Source organism: Schistocerca cancellata, chromosome 8, assembly GCF_023864275.1.
Source record: "Schistocerca cancellata isolate TAMUIC-IGC-003103 chromosome 8, iqSchCanc2.1, whole genome shotgun sequence".
Classification (NCBI taxonomy): Eukaryota; Metazoa; Arthropoda; class Insecta; order Orthoptera; family Acrididae; genus Schistocerca; species Schistocerca cancellata.
The window spans coordinates 119,421,941-119,442,901 of NC_064633.1; the positions used below are offsets into that span (position 1 = coordinate 119,421,941).

At 45.4% G+C, this 20,961-nt stretch overlaps 1 protein-coding gene across 1 annotated transcript in view; it reads right to left on the reverse strand.

Annotated features, from left to right (window-relative positions):
- LOC126094458 (semaphorin-2A-like) overlaps window positions 1–20,961 on the reverse strand; it is an 816,626-nt gene that overhangs the window by 499,320 nt on the left and 296,345 nt on the right. The gene's annotated exons all lie outside the window — the stretch shown is intronic.

Genomic DNA, 20,961 nt, shown 5'->3' on the forward strand with positions numbered 1-20,961 from the left:
CATGGTGCCAACTATGTATTTGTGTGGGGACGACCCACAGATCTCGGCTGCCACGACAACGGCGTCAGACGCAGATCGCCCTGTCCGAAAGCCGAATTGCCTGCCGCTCATCCCATACAGCACTCGGTGTGCCGTCAGTCTGTCAGCCAGCAATCGCTCTAGCAATTTGCCCAGCAGGTCCATTGGTCTATAGGACGTAACTTCTTTTGGGTCTTCTGTATCTACTTTTTCTTCATCGTCAGGGAGCATGGATCGGAGGACCACCTCAGCAGTTTCCTGCCAAGATCCTGTCATCCGGTTCCCATCCCTGACCGTTGAGAGCACCTTTGGCGACCGGATTTTCTCTCTTACTATCTTGTAGGGAATACCCCAAGAATCGATAGCCAATTGGCTCTGCACATATTTTTCCCAACTCTGGAGCCTAACTGTCCTCAGCTCCTTCTGGAACTGCTCCTTGGCATCTTTATAGATTCGCAACCAACGTTGTTTTTCTTCCCAGACGAAATTCGCTGATGGTAGCTCCACGCCCTCCTAACAGACTGACGCATCTGCCCTAGTTCCGCAGACCATGCCGACGGAGAGGCCGCTATGGTTCTCCTGCTGGTTAGTATAGCTGCCGTCACCGCTCTGGTGAGTGCATTCACCAGTTATTCGGCGTATCTGTTGCCGTCTTCGTCACCTTTCGGCCATATCGGGACGTCAGTCTCTCTTGCAAGGCGCCCCCAGTCAGTTCTACTGTAGTTAAGCTGCACTTCCCACCCTATGTCCCAGCGGCACTCCCTGTCCGAGAGCGTGAAAGTAATTAGGTTATGGGCACTTGTGGTGACCCTGTCTCTGACCATCCAGTTTTTAATAAATCCAGTAATATTTGCTGACATTAACGTAATGTCTATGTTCGTGCCCTCACACCCTCCGCCAGTATAGGTGGGGGGTATTGGGTGATTCAACAGCAGATGCCACTCCGCCCTTGGTTTCTGATCTCGGCTCTCAGGAGAAAACAGATTGTTACTATTGACAAAGTAAGAGTAAATTACATATGCATAGCTACAACGAAACAACTCCTGAAATAATTCTCTCTCCGGCCAGTGATAGACGCTCAGTGACGATGACATCGTACATATTCTAACAGTATGTGATAAGTACGAGGCGTAGACCAAAACTAAGGTCCGTTTGGTCATAAAAAATAAGCTGATGAGAAATGTTTTTTATTGACCATAGTATTTTACTACATACCACTTTACTTTTTCACGTAATCGCCGTCCATATCTGTAAATTTTCTGTAACGCTGTACCAGCTTCTTTAACCCCTCTGCATAGAAGTCTACCTGCTGGGTGTTGAACCAGTTGGTAACGTCAGTCTTGAGGTCATCGTCATTCTGAAATCGTTGTCCACTGTACAAGGTCGGGACTGTGCGGAGGGTGCTCAGAAAGTTCCCAACGAAAATCTCGAATCTTCACCTTAGTTTTGGCAGTGGTGCGATGGCATGCATAATTGTGAAGGAGAACTATACCAGATGACAGTTTCTGCGGCGTCGATTTCGGATCGTTCATCTCAGCTTGGTTAGCGTTTCACAGTATACGTCAGCTGTAATTGTTGACCCACGGTCCATGAAATCAAGGAAGAGGACGCCCTTTTCGTCCCAAAAAGCAGTATCCATCATTTTTCAATTCGAGAACGGAGATTGCTTAAACATTTTCGGCTTGAGTGAACTTGAATGGCGCCACTGCATTAAATGTTTCGATTCTTCGTTGGTGTGCGATATCCACGTCTCGTCGTCCAGAACAATGTGGGAAAACAAGCCATCTCCATCTTACCTATAGCGCTCCAAAAGCTGTCGTGCACTACGTATTCTTTGCCCTTTGTGCTGATGAATGAGTATTTTTGGAGCCCACGTCGCATACAGTTTGTGATTTCCAACCTATTCAGTGACACTGTTTTCAAGTAACGTTTTGGAATTCTTTCCACCACTGATGGTCAATCGCAGATCTTTCGAAGTTTTTGGCTCACTTGACTAGCGATGTCGTCGGTCCGAATACTGGGCCTGTCACCCCGCTGTTCATTGCGACATTTGTGCGGCCGTTTTGAAATTCTCGACACCATTTTACAACTTGTTTGTCAATCATTATTTCAGGTTCATACACTAGGCATGCCTCACGATAGATTTCAGCAGCTCAAGATCATTTCGCCAGCAAAAACCTAATCACGCCGCGTTTCAAAACTGGTATGATCTATAATTCTCTTGGCCATTGCCATCTGCTGTCACCGACTGGAAAATGGTTACTGAATCAAACCAACACTGTAGTAGTTTCCTAAGAAGTCGATAGGGAGCACTGCATGCATGGTACTTCATTCAAGCATCCGACCAGTTAAATATAGGCCACTGGGCCTTAATTTTGGAATACGCTTGGTACAGTCATACAAGAAGATTATTTTTCTTAGGTTAGGTCCTTGTCCCATGGACAGGTCCGTTGCGACATATATTTGCCATTTTATCCGTATTTGCAAGAGAACTTAAAAATGTAGATCTTTCTTAACATATATTTCGTTACTTACATATATTAAATGGGCTTTATGCTAAAATATGTGGCTTTCATCGTAATGGTGCAGCCAGACTAATGTATTTTGTTGGCTAATTATATTTTCATTTGTTTTATACTTCGTAATGTGCCCAGATCAGAGTGCCTAAGGCCTTGCATCAGTGGTAACGTCGGTTCCCGTCGGATCACCGAAGTTAAGCGCTGTCGGGCTTTCCTACCTTTTGGATGGGTGACCGACCGGGCTGCCGAATGCTGTTGGCAAGCAGGCTGCGCTCAGCCCTTGTGAGACCAATTGAGGAGCTACTTGACTGAGAAGTAGCGGCCGGGAGAGCGGTGTGCTGACCACCTACCCCCCATAGCCACATCAAATGGTTCAAATGGCTCCGAGCACTATGGGACTCAACTGCTGTGGTCATAAGTCCTCTAGAACTTAGAACTACTTACACCTAACTAACCTAAGGACAGCACACAACACCCAGCCATCACGAGGCAGAGAAAATCCCTGACCCCGCCGGGAATCGAACCCGGGAACCCGGGCGTGGGAAGCGAGAACGCTACCGCACGACCACGAGATGCGAGCATAGCCACATCCAGTGACGCCTATCGGCTAAGGATGACACGGCGGTCGGCCAGTGCAATTGGGCCTCCCAAAGTCAAAGAAAGAGAGAGAGTGAGAGTCAGATCAGAGACCTGTGTGTATCATTATGGAAACTAATTGTACTGGTGTAAAGCGCTGCGCTTGAAGCAGTAAAATGAAACAAAAATTGCCGACTGGAACGTTGAGGGAATTTTCATATGATTGATATTCTGATAAAGGATGCTTTGCGTAAGAAAAAAAGAGCCGCTCTTCTACGCTTGTATATGGTTTTGAGATTCAGGGTGCTCGATAAGCTATTAAGCTTGTAAGGTGGCTATAATTTTGCACCTTACAAGCACTCATCTACAAACTTTACCATTATTTACAATTGCAATTAGGTATCATTTGATAAGTTGTATATGTTAGATATGAATATTTAAAGAAGACTGACATTGTAACGAACTTATTGTAAATAGTTGTTAATGCTTATTGCATGAAAGGTGACGGAGTGTCTTTATTATGAAAACGGCGTAATGAGTGATAGCCTATACTAGTAGAGGTTGGAACACCAGTGGAAACGAAACGGCAGGCGTATCTCAAGTCCTGGGTGGAAACGCCCGCACGGGTGTGTTGGTGCTGCTTCACACAGGAAGTGCCAAGACGTACGGTCTGGGCACCTGAGCGGAAGCACAATACAGCGGCAGCCGGCCGGTGTTGCAGTAGGGCCAGGAGGACACCTGGATAATACTTCGGAAACTCTGAAAATCTTGGACGGAGCAGAGAGGAACGAGGAAGTGTTACTTCGGAAATCGCAGGCTGGGTTATTTCTGAGAATTTTTTGCTCTGAGAAGCGTACCATTGTATGAGTATAGGTATTTCCTCGCGAACTTTCCGCGCTGGACGACAAAAGACTAAAAAATCGTTGGTCGGCGTTCGGAAGAATCTGTAGAGAGGGAGAATATTCCGTGGTTTCGGAAATATGATTTGCCTTCTGAGTTACGAGGGAGGGGAGCTGAGCTTTGCTGGAAAGCCAATGGTGGAGACAAGAGCTCCTTCCGTTTTGAGCGCCCAGGTTTGACGGTCGCTCAGTATCAGCTTTTGTTGGTCCAGACGGAATGGCTGTCTTTGCTCTCTGGTGATTTTATAGTTAGAACGGTTAGGTACTGTACTACTGCGAACTTATACGATACTGGACTTCGCGTCTGGGTAGGGAGCCGTAGTTGACTAAGCAGCGTTCAGTGATTGAGAGCACTTCTTCTGCCCATACTCACGTTGAGATGTTATCTGAACTCCGTCCTTGTGGCTGTGAGTTCTGAATGAAGTTTTTTTATACATTGTGGCTGGAGTTCTTCCGTCGTCACAGACGTGTACGAGAAACATCACTCCGACGCTCCGGACGCAGTACATACGGTGATATTGCTAAATGCTTCAGATTATTAGGGCTATAAAGATATATAGCTGTGATCACGTAAATCTTATTCCCACTCAGGTTGCACACCACTGGAGATCATCTTTGAATGTAGTGTCTTCTAGTGTTTGGTACGTAGATGATGTCAGTCGTCTCGTGTTATTTCTATTAGTTCGCGTAGCCATAGAAAGTGGCAGATTTGGGCAACTGATAAATCGCATTAGTTAGGAAATTCATTTGTATCTTTTTATGTCCATTGGACATTGATATATAAACCTTTGTAATATAAAAGGGTTTTAATCAACAATAAATGTATAAGCGGAAACAGCATTTATTACACTACTGGCCATTAAAATTGCTACCCTACGAAGATGACGTGCTACAGACGCTAAATGTAACGGACAGGAAGAAGATGCTGTGATATGCAAATGATTAGCTTTTCAGAGCATTCACACAAGGTTGGCGCCGGTGACGACACCTACAACGTGCTGACATGAGGAATGTTTCCAACCGATTTCTCATATACAAACAGCAGTTGACCGACGTTGCCTGGTGAAACGTTGTTGTGATGCCTCGTACAAGGAGGAGAAATGCGTACCATCACGTTTCCGACTTTGATAAAGGTCGGATTGTAGCCTATTGCGATTGTGGTTTATCGTATCGAGCCATTTCTGCTCGCGTTGGTCGAGATCCAATGACTGTTAGCAGAATATGGAATCGGTGGGTTCAGGAGGGTAATACGGAACACCGTGCTGGATCCCAACGCCCTCGTATCACTAGCAGTCGAGATGACAGGCATCTTATCCGCATGGCTGTAACGGATCGTTCAGCCACATGTCGATCCCTGAGTCAACAGATGGGGACGTTTGCAAGGTCTGTTTGACACAATGCCCAGGCGTATCAAGGCCGTTATTACGGCTAGAGATGGTTGTTCTGGGTACTGATTTGTCAGGATCTATGCACCCAAACTGCGTGAAAATATAATCACATGTCAGTTCTAGTATAATATATTTGTCCAATGAATACCCGTTTATCATCTGCATTTGTTCTTGGTGTAGAAATTTTAATGGCCAGTAGTGTATGTGGTAGTTACTAGTTCTCTTAGTCATTCATTTATGTTTATGTTGTAACTTATATGTTAAAGAGAAAGAAGGAGATAATCACCATTAAGAGTTCCTAAGATATGCTTCAGGGAGTAGTCAAACAGGGCCAGATCTTCATTTTCGCATTCAGTATTTCCGTTGCGCACATTCATTTTACACCTGCCTGGAGTAGCATCTTCGAAGCTTAACAATGCTAGGACACTTGCAGAATCCGCCTTTAAATGAAACGAGTCTTCCTTCTTCCTGTTCACATCTGCTCTAGATTCATGAGTGGCTTTGTCGGCTGGTTCCAGGTGTTCCAGCGCCAGGTAGGACCTCGCTCTGGTCGCACTTGTTGCATCGCGAATGCAGCTTTCATAATTTAACTTCACTTTGCTGGCTGTAGTTTCCCGCGACGACAAATCCCCGCGGATTTGAGCTGTAGCTAGTCCTAGCGATCGCAGATACAGGCAGAGGTGAGCGTGTGCGGCGGCCTGCCCTGGGGGCACGTGAACCTAGCCCTAGGTAATACGCGTTATTCCCGCAGGGGCCATCACCTCGGCCGCGTTCCCTGCTAAGCAGCAACCCCTTCTCGGCCGCTCCGCCGGGTCCAATTTATTTCGCGCCTCCCCTCCCCCTTTCCTCCGCCCTCTCAGCCCCAGCTCGCAATGTCCGTTGCGCTGCCGCTACCGGAACCCCCTCGCGCCTTCCTCTTTCTTTCAGTTCCGTTTCCCGGACGAAAATTTCCGCGCTACACAGTGATCTCTCCTTTGCTTTCTTCCTCCATCTTCTCTCCTCTCCCGATAGCCCCTTTTCTTGCTTTCTTAATGTGCCTCCACACGCGAGATAGGTAAAACAGCTGGTAGCGTCCGACGCATTTTCTCGCACTAAGTATTCGCTTATCTCACCGTCCCTGAAATAAGTAATTACGCCGCGCAGTCGTTACTAGTAGCACCACGTGCGGTTATTAATCGTGTAATCCAAATTAGTTTTAGCTGCAGGATACATTCGTTTTATAACAGGCTCTGTGAGAGAAGGATCTGTTGTCGCAGGGCATACTTGTACACATGATAAAGATATTAAGCAGGTCTGATTCCAAATCTATGTACTGGTCCGGAAAATATTGCATGCAGCTTAAGACAGACAACACGACTTACAGCACTCGCCTCAGATACGGAACTAATAACTTGGGTTACGTTTCTTAAGCTATATGAAATACGCTCCGGGCCAGTCTTAATTTACCCACTCTGTACACTGAGGTGACAAAAGTCGTGGGATACCTGCTAATACCGTGTCAGACATGCTTTCGTCCGACGTAGTGCAGCAAACTCAATGTAGAGTGGACTCAACAAGTTGTTAGAAGTCCCCTGCAGAAATATTGAGCCATGCTGCCTCTGTAGTCAGCCATGACTGACAAAGTGTTGTCCCTGCAGTATGTTGTGCACAAACTGACCTGTCGATTATGTCCCATACATGCTCGATATGTTTCATGTCCGGCATCCTGGGTGGCCAAATTTTTTGGGAATTTGTGGTAAGGCTCTATGGTACCAAACTGCTGACGTCATCAGTCCCTAGGCTTGCACACAAATTAAACTAACTTACGCTAAGGACAACACACACACCCATGCCGATAGGAGGACTCGAACCTCCAACGGGGGAAGCCGCGCGAACCGTGACAAGGCGTCATGGACCACTCGGCTATTCGCGCGGCTGTGAGGCCAAATTTTTTGTTAAAACTGGCCAGAATGTTTTTCAAGCCAATCGCGAACAGTTGTGGTCCAGTGACGTGTTTGGGAACATGAAGATCATGAATGGCTGAAAATGGTCTCCACGTAGCCGAACATAACCACCTCTAGCCAGTGATCGCTTCAGTTGGACCACGGCACTTAGTCCATTCCACGTAAATACAGCCCACACCATTAGGGAGCCAGCACCAGCTTGCACAGTGCCTTGTCAACAACGTGGTTCCATGGCTTCGTGGGGATTGCCACACACTCTGCGGCGGCGCGGTTCTTTCCGTCCCATAACGACGAACCTGCGCCTACCTGTGAACATTGTCTCAGCATATGATCAGTAGGGAAACCGAGCGAAACCTACTGTACTTCGACGTGAACCAGGCTGCAATTAAAGTGACTAATCTACGTTTCGGGAGAAATGAAAGGGTGGAAATTTTGTCCTCAGTTAATATATTCAGAAACTCAGGTGAACAAGTGTCACTGCCAAGCAGTCACTAACAATCCCATTCACTCACGTTAGCAAGTTTATGGTGTTGTATTTCCCGAAAACGTAATAGCTACAAAAATACTGATTGTTTTTGATTGATAATGCTCCCCAAATATTAAGTCTGTCGGTACCAAATGCAGTCACAGTTTTTAGCCACCGACCTGCTCAGTACGTCACGCGGAATATATGTCTTTTCTCGTCACAAAATTCACTTAAAAATTCCGAAATTTCTACACACCCATCAGGATGATTATGCCGTCACTTCACAACACTTTTGATGTATGAATCACTGCTACACCCGCAACTTATAATTTACCATCGGAATTACTATTACACACGTCCGAACTGTTTCATGGCTAGGCTCCGACTCTCCTCTAGAATACTCTAAGTCTTCTCTACCAGCCGATGAAGGCGCGCGAGGAATATTGCTTTACCATTGGTCAGTTTACACAACAGCCAATAGCAAAACAATATTCTCCCGCGTCAATCAGCGCTTTTCATCAATAACCAATCGCAAAATAGTAAACCTAACGACTCCACTTTTTACCGACGTAATTATCTAACATGCTGAAGTTTTGCTTACGCATAAAGTTATTTACTATTGTTATTTATACCTGAATTAACTTTCCCTTTACCATAAACTTACTTTACAAATCTATTCTACAAAAATTCCCTTTGTCCATATCCATACTTCTTCGAAATGTAGCCGCAGCCGCTGCAGCCGAGCGGTTCTAAATCCCACTACATAACTCGTTAAACAATTATCTTCATGTTAACCTTAAACCACACTTACGCATCATTGATACTGCTAAAACACATTTATAATATTTTACATACACAAAAAGACAAAATAACACTTTATGAAAATACTAGAGCAGTTTATGAAAAACATTCTATTACTTTAGTGCACTCTAGTGGGCACAATCGAAAGCAACACAGTCCCCTATCCAATACTGTCCTCTATCGGCTGATCATAAACTACGTGCGCGTCTAGTCTCGCGTCACTATCTGTCACTATCCAGCTCTGAGATACATCTCTCACTTAACCGCCTCCAAGGCAGGATCGGTATACGGCGCTACGCCTCAACTCGAATTCTGCCTTAGCCCTTTACCTACTGAAATCGGGACTCAACTGACCAGGCCTCGCTTTTCCAGTCGTCTACGCCCCCAGACAATAACGTAAGGAGCCGGCCGCTGCAGCCGAGCGCTTCTAGGCGCTTCAATCTGGGACCGCGCGACCGCTACGGTCGCAGTATCGAATCCTGCCTCGGGTATGGATGTATGTGATGTCCTTAGGTTAGTTAGGTTTAAGTAGTTCTAATTTATAGGGGACTGATGACCTCAGATAAGTCCCATAGTGCTCAGAGCCATTTGAATAAGTCAGGAGCCCAGAAGTACCGTAGGCTTGATCTGTTAGCAAAGGCACTCGGATTAATTGTCTGCCAACGTAGCCCATTAACGCCAAATTTAGCCGTACTTTGCTAACAGAGACGTTCACGACACGTCCCAATTGATTTCTGCGGTTGGTTCAAATGGTTCAAAGGGCTTTGAGCACTATGGGACTCAACTGCTGTGGTCATAAGTCCCCTAGAACTTAGAACTCGTTAAACCTAACTAACCTAAGGACAGCACACAACACCCAGCCATCACGAGGCAGAGAAAATCCCTGACCCCGCCGGGAATCGAACCCGGGAACCCGGGCGTGGGAAGCGAGAACGCTACCGCACGACCACGAGATGCGGGCGATTTCTGCGGTTGTTTCAATCAGTGTTGCTTATCTATTAACACTGACAACTCTACGCAACGCCGCTGCTCTCGGTTGTTAAGTGAAGGCCGTCGCCCATTGCGTTGGCCGTCGTTGGAGGTAATGCCTGGAATGTGATATTCTCAGCACACATACGCCTAGCTACAACTACCATTTCGCCTTCAGAACTTGTTAACTCCCGTCGTGCGGCCATAATCACGTCGGAAATCGTTTCACATGTGTGACCTGAGTACAAATAACAGCTTTGTCAATGCACTGTGTCCTTTTATGAAGCGACGCTACCGCTATCGGTACATGTGCATATCGCTATCCCATGACCTTTTTTTTTTCTCCTCAGTGCATATGCGACAGACATGTTGAAACGTGACAAGACCCTATCTGAGCGTCTAAAAGCACTGAAGTATTAGCCTTTATACTCTACATATGGAAATCGTGACGCAGTATGCAATTACGAGAGGCATCCAGTAAGTTCGTTTCCTTGCTTTACATAAAAAAGTTATACACAGTTTATGATAACGAAATAATTTTATTGAAATTATACAGTGCTTCTGTAAATTTTCTACATAGTTGCCAGGTTTTTCCAAGCGTTTTTGGTGTCGCATTCTGTCTCTGCTCATAGCCAGCTTTCCACCGTTGCTGTAACTTCATCATCGGTGCTAAAGCGTATACCTCCAAGATGGTCTGAGAGTCGGGGGAGGGGGAGGGGGACATGTGAAAATCACTTGAGACAAAATCTGGTGAATGTGGAGGATGCGAGAATACTTCCCAGTTGTATCTTCCGAGCTCCACTTGTGTCATTCGAGATGCATGAAGGAGTAGATCTTAGTGAGACAAAAGTCCAGAAACTTTTATTTTGATAGCAGCTCGCAGATTGCTCAAGACATTACAGCACATCTCTGCATCATTGCGGGCGAGGCAGGTACTTAAAGAGTAATAACCCACGACAGTCCCAAAATAGGGCTGCCATAACTTTCCCTCCAGAACGTGTGATCTTTGCCTTTTTTGGCGGTTTCTTCTGAACCAGGCTCTGACGTTTGTGTCAGGAGTCGAATGATGGACCCAGGCCTCATGCCCATTTGAATACTCATACACCCTTCCCCATATGCAGAGATTAACTGCCGATGGATATCGACAGCAGAGAGTTGTGTAGCTGCGAAAAGACGAATGACAGAGAGCAGCCGACAAGCGGATACCCTTCATGGTGGTAATCGATATTGATTGGCAGTATACTGGCAAAATACTGTGGCAAAATACTATGGAATGCATAACAAGCTGGTGTGTTGTCAACAGATACCATTCGAACACCCCAGCACTCACATGTCATTGGCGCAATTTATTTTGCATAGGAGCAGAATAGCAAAATTTATTTATTTCACGACCTTTATGTAATCGGCCAAACGCTGAAACCAGCTTCAGTTTCATCCACAGTAATAATGAACACCATGAACTGTCAGAGAATTATTACAAGTAGAGACGATTATAGAAGACAAGAAACTCATAAACGAATAAGTTTATATTACATCAAAATTGTCTCAGTTAAGAACATAATATGTAGCTGCTATAATGTGTCAGTATTTTTGGTGATTAATAAGCACAGTTTTCAGTGAAATTCCATCTCTTCCATCGCTCCCATTTCCATTAGTCCTCGACACGTTTTTAGTCCAAGAGCCCACGTAACAAAACTGGTCACAAAACGTATGCCTTCTTTTAACGGAAATCTCGAGTAATGACCACGTAGGTAAAGTTAAAGCAGTATTGGTCTATACACAGATCTGTAGACAGTATTTCTTCCCGCATGACAATAGTGAGTTAAATAGGTAACTTAGCCACTGCCGCACAGCCGCACGGGGCAGCGGTGCGATCTAAGGCGGCTTGCCACGTATCGCGCGGCTCCCGCCGTCGGAGGTTAGTCCTCCCTTGGACATGGGTGTATGTGTTGTCCTTAACGTAAGTTAGTTTAAGTTAGATTAAGTAGCGTATAAGCCTAGGGACCGATGACCTCAGCAGTTTGGTCCCACAGAACTTACCACAAATTTCCAATTTTCCATCGCCGCACACTGTACACAGGCTTACAGAATAGAGACATAGATGTAAATGTGTGTGTGTCTTAATTCCAGTTAGTGTGGTTCACGTATCGAACACCCCACGGGCGTCATAGCAACGGAATTTCTAGTTTCCGTCTGACGTCGAGAGCAGTCGCGGACCCAATGAAGTGCACCCGGGGAACCACACACCTCGAGCGCCCACTGCCGACACAGTATAGGCTAGGACAGGGCTTAACAACTGGCCGGTTTTGAGCGCGAGTACTCACGTCTGCTCAGGCACGTGCTCGCGAGCAGGTGCAAGGTCGCGGAGTAGGGAGGGAGGGGAAATGCGCGCGCACGTTTGAATAGGACCGCAGCGTGCCTATTGAATTCGCGCCGACTGTGTAACGTTTAGAGTACTACTATCAGCTTTAGCAGTCACTTCGCTGGTTAAGAATCATGTCAAGTCGCCGTTGTGTAATCCCAACCATGCTTTCGCAGTTCAACCCCCATTGGGAGGAATTGTATCTGTTTACAGAAAAAGATGGTGTTGCAAAATGTTTAATATGTCACAAAACGCTGAATTCTTTTAGGAAATTTAATTTGCAGCGATATTATATGTCGTACCACGCGAATGACTACGGAAGTGGAAAATGTGATGGACCAGATCGTGCACAGGAAGTTATTAAACTTAAAAGAAAGCTATCCGAAGAAGATCTGGACGACGAACAAAAATCAACTGAGGCAGCTCTCAGAGTGAGTTACAAAATTGCTTTGCTTTTAGCAAAATCCCTGCGCCCCTTCACTATGGCGATTTAATAAAAGTATGTTTGGTAGTTGCAGCGGACCATTTGAGTCCATCTCAAGTTGAACAGTTTCGGATTGTGCCATTATCTAACATGACCATTATGCGTCGCATACACGACATGGCAGACGACGTCCAGAGCCAGCTTGCAAATATCTGTAAAGATTTTATGGCGTATTGTCTAGCTCTGGACGAAAGTGTTGACATAACTGGAACAGCGCAGCTTGCCATATTTATTAGAGGTGTTCATAGAGAGCTCCTCAAAATGGTTCAAATGGCTCTGAGCACTATGGGACTTAACATCTATGGTCATCAGTCCCCTAAAACTTAGAACTACTTAAACCTAACTAACCTAAGGACATCACACAACACCCAGTCATCACGAGGCAGAGAAAATTCCTGACCCCGCCGGGAATCGAACCCGGGAAATTTGTTTCATTTGTCGCAGTAATAATTCGTGAGTGATATCCCTGCACGTGGCCGCAGATTTACATTTACTGGCGGCAGCTGTTGTGTGCCACACGTGACTCTCCCCACTCTCCGCTCTGGTCCGGTAGTGGGGGTAGCGTGCTCGCGCTGCTCCGTGCTCGCGCCTTGCTGCTCACAGCTTGCTCCGCGAGCACGTATGTTGTGAAGCCCTGGGCTAGGAGAACCGACGGCAGCGGCTCGGCCCTCCCGCGCTCGGAGCCACATCGCTACATGGAGCTACACCGACGCCGCCTAGTTGTGGCTCTCACCCCATCATTGTGGCTGTTGTAATAGTTGGACTTCACTTCTTGCTGTATTGTTTGTATTGAATCTTCGTCCGTTTGTAGAAATACGAGTTAAGTAAATCTTGTATTTGCTTTGTTACTTATTCACTAATCATTTCGCCGGCCGCTGTGGCTAGAGGTTCTAGGCGCTTCAGTCCCGAACCGCGCTGCTGCTACGGACGCAGGTTCGAATCCTGCCTCGGGCATGGATGTGTGTAATGTCCTTAGGTTAGTTAGCTTTAAGTAGTTCTAAGTTTAGAGGACTTATGACCTCAGGTGTTAAGTCCCATAGTGCTTAGAGCCATTTGAACTAATCATTTCTGCTCCTGCCCAGTTTTGCTACGACGACACTTGCCGCACCACTCGGTAACCCACCTCTTCTTGTCCTGTATACGAAGTTGAAGTTGTACACAACAAATGCAGGTCCATTACAACCAGTTTCAGAACGGAAATTTTAAAGGGAATTCCATGAAATGGATTTTTGGAGTTGGGTAGGTCGCGAAAGGGCACTGCTCACAGCGGCGGGTATTTACGCACCTTCACTGGTGTAAGCAATACAGAAACTGGGCAGTAAGTGGGTGGAGGTGTGTAGGATGGTCCGACAAGTCGCGTTTTGGTTCTTTACATATGATGCAAATCGTAGAGTGGAGCAACGGCCCAATAATGCGTCTACTTCGCCGGCCAGAGTGGCCGAGCGGTTCTAGGCGCTACAGTCCGGAACCGCGAGACCGCTACGGTCGCAGGTTCGAATCCTGCCTCGGGCATGGATGTGTGTGATGTCCTTAGGTTAGTTAGGTTTAAGTAGTTCTAAGTTCTAGGGGACTGATGACCTCAGAATTTGAGTCCCCTAGTGCTCAGAGCCATTTCAACGAAAGCGTGTACTTCACGTCGCCAGTGGTTCTGTGATTTGCGGTTCTCTTCCGAATAATTACTTGAACCAACAGATTTAGGTTATTGTGAACTTGAACCAGGAGCTTAAATCCATTCTCCTCGGTGCCCTTTATTTTACATCTTTATGATGAGTGTGCAGTGTACATTCCCGTCTTCCGAGATGACAACTGATGCGTTCACAACATGCGTTCGTGGTCCCGGGGATACTCAGTGGCACTATTGCTCTTAGGCCGGGCCGCTAACTCATACTAACTTATTTCCGAAGAAAATATCTGAGAGTATTTGGGACTGCAGATAAAAAATAGCAACGAGCATCCCTACGTGATTAAAAATCTTCTGGGTATTATGCCGCGTCATTGCTAAAAACTAACAACAATAAAACCGACGCGGGGCAGAAGCTACATGGGACGCGGACGTATCTGCACAAACAGCTGCAGAGCAACTGTCAGTCCACTTCCGCGCACACCACGAGGAAAACTTGCCGACCAGAAGCCGAACGCTGATTGGCGGACAGCTACCAATCGTTGACGAAATTGACAGCTATGAATAGCCTCTTTCCTTCCATCTTACCTTATGTCATGACTAGCCAATCATATTAGAGGGCCAATTAAAAGTTTCACAACAGTGACATCAGACACCGATAGTCTGTAATAAATAGTAGCACCTATCCCCATGCAAAACCAGTCGTGCCCTGAGGAAGGCTGTTGCAAGTCGGCCGAAACGTCGGTTTTAGTTTATTATTGTTGTTAGTTTTTAGCAATGACGCGGCATAATACCCTGAAGAATTTGAATCACTATGACACCGCCCGCGGAAACCTACGTTCTTATAACATTCATACGGTTTGGCAGATCTACAGTTATCTAATTATCGGTGAGTGGTTCCAGCTGGATGCTGCATATCTGGTGCGACTTGTGGATTCATTTTGTTCGGGCGTAACGAAAGCGCGGGCTCGAAGATAAAGAACGCAGGAGCAGAGAAGGCTCTGAGACGTCTCCGAAGAGAATATAAGGCGCCTCGGCGGAGAGTAGAAGACGCGCACTAGCAAAAAAATGTGTGTGAAATCTTATGTTCAAATGTGCGTGAAATCTTATGGGACTTAACTGCTACGGTCATCAGTTCCTAAGATCACACACTATGTAGCCTAAATTATCCTAAGGACAAACACATATATCCATGCCCGAGGGAGGACTCGAATCTCCGCCGGGACCAGCCGCGCACTAACAGACCCGGACAGTAGAAACCACGGTCTAGAAGAGAGACACTAGAACCGCCGTTATTAGTGATCCATTGAACCTTGTGTGATAACTGGCATGATTGTTTGCATGTCGTCAATCACTTGCGACACGTTCTTGTAAACCAAAGTTAAATCTTGTCAGTCTACTTTATTGTAATAAAAACCATTAATATGATTTGCTTGAATTGTTGTACAGCTATCCGAGAAAGCAGCATCCTTTAGGCACCCTATAAGAGACGAGTGGGCAGAGCTCCACACTTTTAGTCGTCGAACGGAGAATAGTGTCGAGTCTGCAGGCGGTGCTACACGGCATTAGCGCGAGCCTCCGGGGTTAAGTAATTTTTTGTCCTGTGTACTTCTCAGTCACTTAGCTTTCTGCTTCTCCGTGAAATTTTATTTAATACACTACATTTCACGGATTCGCGTAACTAAAGCACAGGGCGTACCCGCTTCAACCAACCGCTATCTCGTTTTCTGATTTACCAGTAAAGCGTGGCGTTTCTCGCTTTATAAAGTCGCACACAGCGGCCTCTCTGCGGGTGGAGTGGTGAACACGCATGTTGGATTGCAGGCCATTCCCGAAATCGTGCGCCAAAAGACCGGAATTTCCGGGACATTGGTTCCCTGGCGTCGCGCTGATCGCCGGGCACGCGTGTTATTGCTGCGCACTCGAGCGGACGGGCGGCGATAAAACAAAACGCCCCGAATTAAAACGCACTTCCAAAATCGCTCGGTTAAGCAAGCAAATACAGATTGCCGATAATGCCCGTGCGGGGGAAGATAGGCGTGCAAACAGGGTCCCGATTTCCGGGGCGAACTCAACGCTGAAATATCCGCCGTCACAGTTTGCGACGATACTGACTTGTTCCCAGCTAATATCAGGTTACAGGTGAATGTTATCGTTCAAAACATTCACTAACGTGAATCACAAAATAGTTTCTCTAAAACAATTCCCTGGATTCTCACGTGGCCTGACAATTAGTCTTTACGTGTTGTACTCGTTGCTTCAGTATTAATTACTCAGGACAAATTTTGAATACAATTTGCTACGACCTGCCACAGTGACCGAGGTATGGATGTGGGTGATGTCCTTAGGTTAGTTAGGTTTAAGTAGTTCTAAGTTCTAGGGGACTGATGACCTCAGATGTTAAGTCCCATAGTGCTCAGAGCCATTTGAACCATTTGAGCCAATTTGCTACGAAGCATTTTAAGAATCAATTACGTTACATTCACATTTGTAGAAAGGACAATACACTAAATTATTCCTCATTTCCTGGGCTACTGGTCCGTGGCATTAATTTTATGAACTAACTAGTCTTTTACACACAGCTTCGCCCATGTATGCATATGACACATATAATGCACACTTCTTCACCTCCCTCTGTATCTATTTCTCCTCTCGTGATCTCTGTCCATTTCCTCCTCACCTTTCCATCTGTCCATCTCCTTCTCCCTCTCTCTGTCTGTCCATTTCCGTCTACCACTTTTCTCCACTGCTCTCATCCTTTCCTTCTCCCTAAACAGCCACCTCTATCCACTCCCTGCAACACGTTCTGATACTACCTGCATAACATCCATATCATCCATATCATGACAGGCAGTCTAGATGTCAGGGGTTACAAGTCCTTCTCAAGCATATCGCAACTCCTATGGCAGCTAGACGGTTCTAATCCCCACAGCACTGCCTCCCATACAATAAGCAGTATATGTCCCAAATTTCATTAAAATCTATTCAGTTGCTTAGGAATTTTTATGTATGTATAGGATTTAATTCTCTGATATGTAATGAACTGATCGTACAAAAAATGTGTGTGAAATCTTATGGGACTTAACTGCTAAGGTCATCAGGCCCTAAGCTTACACACTACTTAACCTAAATTATCCTAAGGACAAACACACACACCCATGTCCGAGGGAGGACTCGAACCTCCACCAGGACCAGCTGCACAGTCCATGGCAACAGCACCTTACACTGCTTGGCTAATCCTGCGTGGCAATTGATCGTTGAGAATGAAGTCAATTTTGCTGCAACAATATGAAATAGTATCACCAAAAATCGATTTTATGGTCCTTGTCTGGCACAAATTTTCAACTGACATGACACAATTATTATACCAATTTTGGTTTTGATTTCATTTCACTGTTAGCCATTATAATTCCAATGCCAACCAACAAATGTCTAACTGTCTTGAAACGAAAAATGATGCACATCAAGTATGGTGTCTAGGAGTCAATACAGGGGAACTCAGGGCAGAACGGGATAGCGCGGCACAATGGGAAGTTGCTCTTTTCTCGACTGGACAGTGTTGCAACCTGTTATATGGGCATGTAACTATTTCTCCGAATAGAAGGGAAGTGAGGGCAGCCATTCTGATTTAGTTTGAAGTGCGAGATCAAAGTGAATTGTTGTCCGTCACGTTACCGCTTGCGTTGTTCTAACGTTTGGTGAATTTCAACGCCCGGTAAGCTGTTAATTGTTAATTGTATACCATAAAATGACACATTCCCTTAAAGTGCATGGCATTTGTTATACTTTAGTTATTTAATGCGTTTAAATACGTCGGTTATTACACTCCATAAAAGTTGTTAACCTCTTGGGGCGGAACAGGACGGGGCAGAATGGGATGGTGTCCCATTCTGCCCCGTCATATTTTGATTCAAGTACAAAACAAACCCAGCCTGGATGTTCATGGATGCCAGACCCTCCCAGCCAGCTGTGTTCGCCGAACAACTCAGCTTTCCAGTTATCACCCGACACTGTCATTCCAATCCCACTAATCTGTCAAAATACTCGGCGGACTAGAAGACGAAAAGGAAAAACCGTCGTATTAACAGATTCTCCTTACATGAAGGAACTGCAGAATGCTGTCGCACGTAAAGTAGGCCTACAGAAAGGAGGAGGGTGGACAAATATAAACAATGTCAGGACAGAGACGTCAGGTGCAATACAACTTAAGGCAAAAATATCAAACTGTACACCCAAAAAACCAAAGCAGAGGACTCAAAGACCTTAAGAAAAATAAAAGGTAGAAGATGATGGATAAGAGAGAGTCAGAGAGAGAGGATGCTGAGTGCCTCTACTGTGGGGACTTCTACTCCGTTTCTAATGAGGGCTGTGTCGCATGCCAGAGTGAGCACACAATTCATGTGCTGGCATAGACAGTGAAGATGAAGAGGAAATACTGATTTGTGACTGTTGTCGAAAGGGCTAGTAGTTAATGACTTGGTACATTTTTGGTTGTACATTTTTCAGAATGACATTAAAATATTTTCTTATTTTGAAGAATGACTTTTTAATTATTTAAATTACACATTCCTTAGTTTGAACTGCCTGTTATACAACATTTTGTCATAGTTTAATACTATATTCTTAATTCAAATGCAACGTTTATGCAATAAAAATACCCTTATCCCATTCTGCCCCGTGGGTGGGGCGGAACGGGAAATATGCAAGACTTTCTTTGAAAAATTGTAAAAAATGCAAAATGTATTGTTTTAAGTGATTTTAAAATAAGGTACATTAGGTTACACTACAAGGTGTTTTTTTATCACTTTAAGAAGTGTTTCCTTGTGTTCCCTTATTTTATAGAAATTGTTAAACATTAAGTATCCCGTTCTGCCCCGAGTTCCCCTACCGAAGACAAATACTGAGGTATTCACTTGCAGTTATCAATGTGGTTGTTCTGATATATGTCATGTGTCCTGTTTTCGGTTATTCTTTATAAATTATGAAGCAATTTATTTATATTTCCATTTTACAGAACTTCTTTTATTTTAGATAAGTAAAAAGCTGCCTCGGCGGAAAGAAAAAAGAACAAAACGAATGGCTTTCCAATGTGTGGCAGACATGGGTAGTGGTGACTGAACACAGGGATTTATAGTCGCCAGCTTCGACTCTTAGAAGCTCGACATACACACGCATCGGGTAAGAGATTAAAAACAACTCACCATGAAAAATGCGCCGCAAGCGAAAAACCAAAGAAAAAACACAGACCTCTGAACAAAATAACGCTAGACCACATGTTGGCCATGAGATCCTGACCTGTCTCGATACAGAGGACGTTCTACTCTTGACCTGTCCAGCACGTTCTCGAGTTTCTCCGCCCTCCGAAAACATCTGGTTATGGGTTTCCGAGAGGCTGGCTCACAACAACGGGTAATGAGTCCTGGAATAAAGTTGAAGCAGCATGAAACGACGTACCGGTGTCTGTCATCAAAGTTCAGCTCACTTCAGTAACCAGCAGGATAGAGGCTTCATCGCTGCCAGAGGCGGCTGCTCTGTGTACTAAATCTGGCAGGATGTATACTCCCAAATCTCCAACTAATTTAATCATGTATTCTTCCACCTATGTAGTAAACGCAGAAGAAGTAAAATTCCGAAATTTCATATGCTTCGTGATGTTGCACTTTTGATGACCAGCAGTAAACTTACCGATAAGTTTACACAGCGTCAATGTCGTCTCATATCTGTTCCCCTGACCTCGTGAAATACGCCCTGAGAATTATAAGACAGTCTTTGTTGTTCCCGTCACCTCAGATACTTTTAATACTTAAGCTGGCTTTCTTGTACAATAAAGGCAGCCTCTACGAAGCCTCAACTTCTTGGGTTGTATCAGTACCATCACCGTCAATACTTAAACGCAGTATCGCAACAACAGAAGCAGAAGCAGATGCGATGCAGACGACCGCCGTTGCATAAATCATGTCCTCAGGCCATCGGCCGCCGTAAGCAGGGCGGTCAGACAGCTGTTTACGGGAGCGCGCTGCATTAGTGATTGCGCCATGACTGTGGAAACAGTGACTGCGATGCTGCCCACTGTTGACTCTGAGCACTATGGGACTCAACTGCTGTGGTCATAAGTCCCCTAGAACTTAGAACTACTTAAACCTAACTAACCTAAGGACAGCACACAACACCCAGCCATCACGAGGCAGAGAAAATCCCTGACCCCGCCGGGAATCGAACCCGGGAACCCGGGCGTGGGAAGCGAGAACGCTACCGCACGACCACGAGATGCGGGCTGCCCTCTGTTACGCGCTTCCTTCTCCAGAGGTGTCCGGGAGACATAAACCGTCGTCCGTACCACCTTAGGATTCCAGACCGAAGTCATAGCGACGCAGCAACCTGAGGACTAACAACATTTAATCGTTTACCTACTAATTCACAAATAAAAGGATAGGTGAATTTTAACTTTTTCCTATTAGTTGAAACTTCTGTGTTACTACTGATACTCAGAATGTCTCAGGACATCATCCATACATATTATGAAAATGTATGTATGTACAGGGTTATTACAAATGATTGAAGCGATTTCACAGCTCTACAATAACTTTATTATTTGAGATATTTTCACAATGCTTTGCACACACGTACAAAAACTCAAAAAGTTTTTTTAGGCATTCACAAATGTTCGATATGTGCCCCTTTAGTGATTCGGCAGATATCAAGCCGATAATCAAGTTCCTCCCACACTCGGCGCAGCATGTTCCCATCAATGAATTCGAAAGCATCGTTGATGCGAACTCGCAGTTCTGGCACGTTTCTTGGTAGAGGAGGTTTAAACACTGAATCTTTCACATAACCCCACAGAAAGAAATCGCATGGGGTTAGTCGGGAGAGCGAGGAGGCCATGACATGAATTGCTGATCATGATCTCCACCA